The sequence below is a fragment of the Carassius gibelio genome, chromosome A21, assembly GCF_023724105.1.
Source record: "Carassius gibelio isolate Cgi1373 ecotype wild population from Czech Republic chromosome A21, carGib1.2-hapl.c, whole genome shotgun sequence".
In the NCBI taxonomy this organism is placed as follows: Eukaryota; Metazoa; Chordata; class Actinopteri; order Cypriniformes; family Cyprinidae; genus Carassius; species Carassius gibelio.
The window spans coordinates 1,946,462-1,951,851 of record NC_068391.1 but is presented as its reverse complement, the minus strand read 5'-3'; the positions used below and the strand labels follow the sequence as shown (position 1 = coordinate 1,951,851).

Below are 5,390 nucleotides of genomic sequence, written 5' to 3'. Positions count from 1 at the left end.
AGTGGCGTGTCGCGTTAACTTAACGTCTATCGGCGTGTGGCGTTATTTTAACGCGTGGTGGCGTCTGGCGTTAACTTAACGCGTAACGGCGCTTATTTAACGCCTGGCGGCGTTATGAAAACGGCGTTTTAAAATTAATACGGCGTTGAAAAGCACGCGTATTCTGACCCATTTGGCTTTCCATAGTTAATCAGCGAGTTACGTCGTAGTACGGGAAATGCACCCCTGAGCGTCATTTACGCCGGCCTCAGCAGTCGGTTGATATCGCCGGGGGCCCCCCCTCAGCCGTGGGCCCCTATAATCGTTGCCCTGTTGACTTGACATAGATTTTCACAATTTAATGATTTGAAAATATGCCTGAATAAACATCTTCATCTAGCATGCCACTTCTGTGACATTTATATATATATATATATATATATATATATATATATATATATATATATATATATATATATATATTCATTTAAAAATGTCACTGGTGTTACATTGTTTCATCTTCATATAAATAATTAGAAACCATATAGAAAAGCATTTAGATTGCCCAAATTTAATCCACAATCATAATGACAGACTCACTACTTAATCAGTTTTCATTTGTTTTATTCAAGATGTTACACTTATACAATGAGGTCAATGAGGTCTGCCTAAATCCACAGAAACAGAAAAATACATAATGAGCGGGAAAATACCACACAATAGTGAATGTTGAACTAATTATGTTGAAAATGTATGAAGAAATCGAAGATTAGATGCCTCAGAGAAAGTCCATCTGGAGAACTGGGAAAGGCATCTCGGTGTTTGGAGAATAGTCGATAGGCGGGTGAAATATGCGCCATCAGCATGTCCGAAGTGACTCGAGTCCGCAGAGTGTCGTTGGCTCGGGGTTTCTTCGGTATCGGAGCTGTAGCATTGTCGGTCGAAGTCTGGTAGCGACGTCGTTGTTCCTCAGATGAATCTGGGTATGATGCGCTCCCACAGGAACTGCCAAACACGCTGCAACATCGGCTGCCAGAAGTTTGCATTCTGCGCTGTCGTAGTCGGCGAGTCTGAGCTCCTCCTGCAGCTGTACATAACGATGGTCACGGATGTAGTTTCTTCAGGCATCGGAGCAAACGGCTGAAACACCACAGAAGATGAGATGAATGATCGTCCAAGGCAAAATGTGTGAGCTCCACAAGCTTTAAATTCAATTTATAGGCTATGACAGGTTACACATTCCCATGAAATTGTCTTTCATTTGCGCTCATGGCTAGCCAAACACACCTAATGTAGGATAAACAGTGCGGTATTAAAGTGTTCGCGCAGCGCTGACCGGTCACAGGCGCGGCTCAATGGACCGAGCTCCGCGACCGACTCGACAGCGCAGAGAGGACGTGTTCACCAGCGCCACCGAGCTGATCTCCCCAGCGCAGCGCTGATCAGTAACAGCGCAGCGCGAACACTACTCTTCATAGCATATAAATTGAATGGAGAGCTTGTGGAGCTCACACATTTTGCCTTGGACGATCATTCATCTCATCTTCTGTGGTGTTTCAGCCGTTTGCTCCGATGCCTGAAGAAACTACATCCGTGAACATCGTTATGTGCAACTGCATATCGCTGTCGAAGCCTGATTTGGGGAGGAGCTCAGACTCGCCGACTACGACAGCGCAGAATGCAAACTTCTGGCAGCCGATGTTGCAACGTGTTTGGCAGTTCCTGTGGGAGCGCATCATACCCAGATTCATCTGAGTGTGGCAGATTAGTCAGATCCTCCCTGTAGTGACGTCATGTTATTGGTAGCCTATCTTCCCGCAGGGAGGTGTGTATAAATGGCTGTTTGGTGCGGGCCGGAGGTGCGTCATCTGTTCTGTGCCTGCGCTCTTCCTGTTTACCGGCATTCAACAGAGGTCTGTGGTTAAAACACAGCCGTTTGGGCATTTTAACACCGCTTGTGTCATTTTGTGGGGCTTTGCGTACACTGGAGAGTCTATTGTAAACAACCGTTACGTGCGGTCTGGCTCGTTACACTGCCTAGTCCCAGCATTCCCGTGTGTTTACCGTTTGAGTGGGGACATCCAATATATGCTGTTTGGCATCTACTTCATTTCTATCCCGTGGATACTGACGTCAGCTCTGCTTTCTGGTGTGGCGAACGGCTGCGTTATTTGGGGCTAAGACTGTGCGTGCTGCATTTCCCTACTACATATAGAAGCACGCTGCTGTTTTGTTCCTGCTGGATTTGCTTTCGTTTCTTTTCTGTATATTTTTGCTGTGTGTTTTCATCATTTTGTCCTGGGTGATTTAGCGCGGCCCGATTTTGGAGTTGTTGGTTAAAACCTGCTCCTACTGTGACTGTATTTTAAAGATCTTTTCCTCGTACGTTGGGAAATAACGAGTTCAAGGGCCGCGCTCATTCAGATATTTATTTCTTCATTTTCCCTTTGTGGTGTTTCTCATTTTGGACTGGTTCAGAATGCTGAGATTTTCTCTTGGACATTGTTGTCTTTAAATTTATTTTCCTTTTCCTTTTGTGTTATTATCTAGCTGTTTAAGCTAGAATTTATTTCTTTTCTTTATGTTGGAAGGTTTCTTTTGCTCCCCTGCATTTAATAAGTTTTTATTGATTAATTTCTATTGATTTGATTTATTTTGTTTTGTATTACAATTACAGGAGCTGTGTGTCCGACGGCAGTGAGGCTTTCCTTCACCGTGTGCTGTGTTATGCTGTGTGAGCACCACTGATAAAATCACGGGTATTGGAGTGAGTGTGTGTGTGTGTGTGCACTTAGTGTGATTCTCCTCTTTTGCTCCCTCTCTTAGCCCATTTGATGCCAATAGGCTACAGCTCCGAAGTAAATGTGAATCCTTATTGTGGATTGTGATTTCCAGCTTAGTAATTGGCTGGGTGACTATTATTCCTGCATTTTAAACTTTTGTACTAATAAACAAACTCGATTTTGCTACCCACGTCTCTTGCTCATTTTATTCAGTGGAATGAACCTGGGTTCCTTATAACATTTTAAGTGAACTGTGATTCCCTGGTATAGTCCCAGGGTGGCGTAGTCTATTGTATATCTCTTGAGTGTTGAATATTGCTGCAAAAAGACCACTTTGCCACATTTTGGCGTAGTCGGCAGGGTCCACTAAATTGAACAGAGACGTGGGTGAAGATTTCTTTGCCAGCTGGTATTGCCATTATTTGTTTTTCTTTTTATTTCACAGGAACAAGACAGCAGCGTAGACTCTTTGAAGGGTCTCTTTGGCTACCTCCCCTGATTGTGTTTCAGGTCCAAATTTTCTTTCTGCCCCGCCTTGCTTGGTGGTAAGTGTTTTACTAAAAGTTAGCTATGGCAGAAGAATTACAAGAACTTCAGGATCTTGTGGCCCAATTAAGAGCTGATAATGAGAGACTTAGACAAGAACAGACTCAAATTGTTATTCCAGGTCCCAGTACAGCTCCTATTTCTACCACCTTACCCTCTGGTGCACAGCAATCTGCTGGTGCAAGTGCCCCATCTACTGAGCGATTTGTGTTTGTTCCCCGAGATAGGAAGTGCCCAAAATTTAGCGGGAGACCCGGTATTACCGTAAATGAATGGGTAGAGGAGGCCCAAGCCTGTATGCGGGTTCGCCATTTGTCTAGAGCTGATCAAGCATTCTTTCTTTTTGATCATTTAGAGGGAGAAGCTCGGGATGAGATCAGGTATCGGTCTGAGACAGAGAGGGGGGATCCAGATAAGATAATTCGGGCCTTAAAGGAATTGTATGGGTGTTCTTTGTCATATGTAGCATTGCAACAGGCATTTTTTTCCAGGAGGCAGCAGGAAGGAGAAACACTTTTAGAGTTCTCTATTGCATTGATGGGCCTCTTGGAGGGGGTAAAACAGCAGTCGCCGCATGCCATACCAAATGCAGAAGCTTTATTGCGTGACCAGTTTGTCGAGCACGTGCTCGATATTGGTCTTCGTCGGGAACTAAAACAATTAGTCCGCCGTGACCCTACCTCTTCCCTCTTAGATGTTCGTAGCGAGGCAATGCGCTGGGAGCGGGAGGGAATGCCTGGGGGTGCGAGAGGGCGAAGTCAGTCTGTACCAGTGGCCTATGGGGCCCAGTATGCCATACAGGGGGAGTCGCAGGTAGTTCGGTTGAGCTCCCCTCCCAAGTCGGAGCTAGCAGAGTTACGGGAAATGTTGAAGTCACAACAAGAACAGTTAAACCAACTTACCCAAAGGTTGGCTCGCTTGCAGGTCCCTAATTCATATAGCCGGTCCCCACGTCACAGTAATATAGTATGTCGGAGGTGCCAACGGTCTGGCCATTTTGCCCGAGAGTGTGATGGAGAACGTGTTCTCCCTCACGCTCCAGCAGTGGGTACATCTTCGACTGGGTCTAGGCAGTTTCGATCTTCACAGCCGTCGGAAAACTAATCCCCACCGGGCTGCGGAGTCACAGCGCGGATGGGGAGTCATTTGACTCAAATGTTGTAAACCGTCTAAATTCTGTCTCTCGTTTGGTGTCCTCCTGTCCTCATCTTAATGTGCTCATCGGTGGTGTTCAAGTGCCATGTTTAGTGGATACCGGTTCCATGGTGTCCACGATCACCGAGAGTTGCTTTCACCAGTATTTTGAACCATGGGGGCAGGAGCGTCTTAGGTCGTGTCAATGGTTGCAACTTACCGCTGCGAATGGTCTTGCGATTCCTTATATCGGGTATATGGAGCTCGATGTCGAACTTTGTGGTAAAGTAGTACCGGAGTGTGGAGTGCTGGTTGTCCGAGATCCTCCTGGTGGCGCCGGTGGACATGTCCCGGGTGTTTTGGGGATGAATGTCCTTGGCCGGTGCTACCAGGAACTTTTTGGACAACATGGTACATCCCTTTTTGACTTACCGGTGGTGTCACAGGCCCCTAGCTCCGTCACAAAGGCATTACAACATTGTAGTAAGGTTAGTGTCCAGACCTCTGTTGATCGTGTTGGGGGGGTTAGGGTGCGGGGGCGGGGCGTGTGTCACATTCCAGGTGGTACCATGAAGCTGGTAGCGGCAACCTGCTCAGAACATTATGCTTCCGGTCCCGTGCTGTTTGAGCCTCCAGATTCAGGCTTACCTGCTGGTTTGTTGGCCTCCCCCGCACTGGTTCAAGTGACCCGGGGCACGGTGTATATCCCGGTTGTGAATGTGGGTACCACTGAGGTGATTCTTTACCCCAGGACGTCTTTAGGCACATTGAGTGGTGTCTTTGTCATTAGTTTGCCAGAAGGTATTACTGAAGTAAGGTCCTTAACTGCTACTGTAGGCTCCCATAGTTCCTTGGTCCCCTCTACTGTGGAGGACCAGATTGATGCCATAGATTTGTCAGTTTTGGCAGGGGAAGAGCAAAGCCGGGTCCGGGCTTTGCTTCACAAGT

The 5,390-nt window shown here is 46.7% G+C and overlaps 1 long non-coding RNA gene across 1 annotated transcript; it reads right to left on the bottom strand.

The window, feature by feature from the left end:
- Positions 1-586: 586 nt before the first annotated feature.
- Positions 587-1,481, bottom strand: LOC127941951 (uncharacterized). The gene is made up of 2 exons (XR_008149231.1): positions 1,267-1,481; positions 587-1,119 (listed from the first exon to the last, which is right to left on the bottom strand). It is a non-coding gene; the product is annotated as an uncharacterized LOC127941951 (long non-coding RNA).
- Between the last annotated feature and the right edge of the window lie 3,909 nt (positions 1,482-5,390).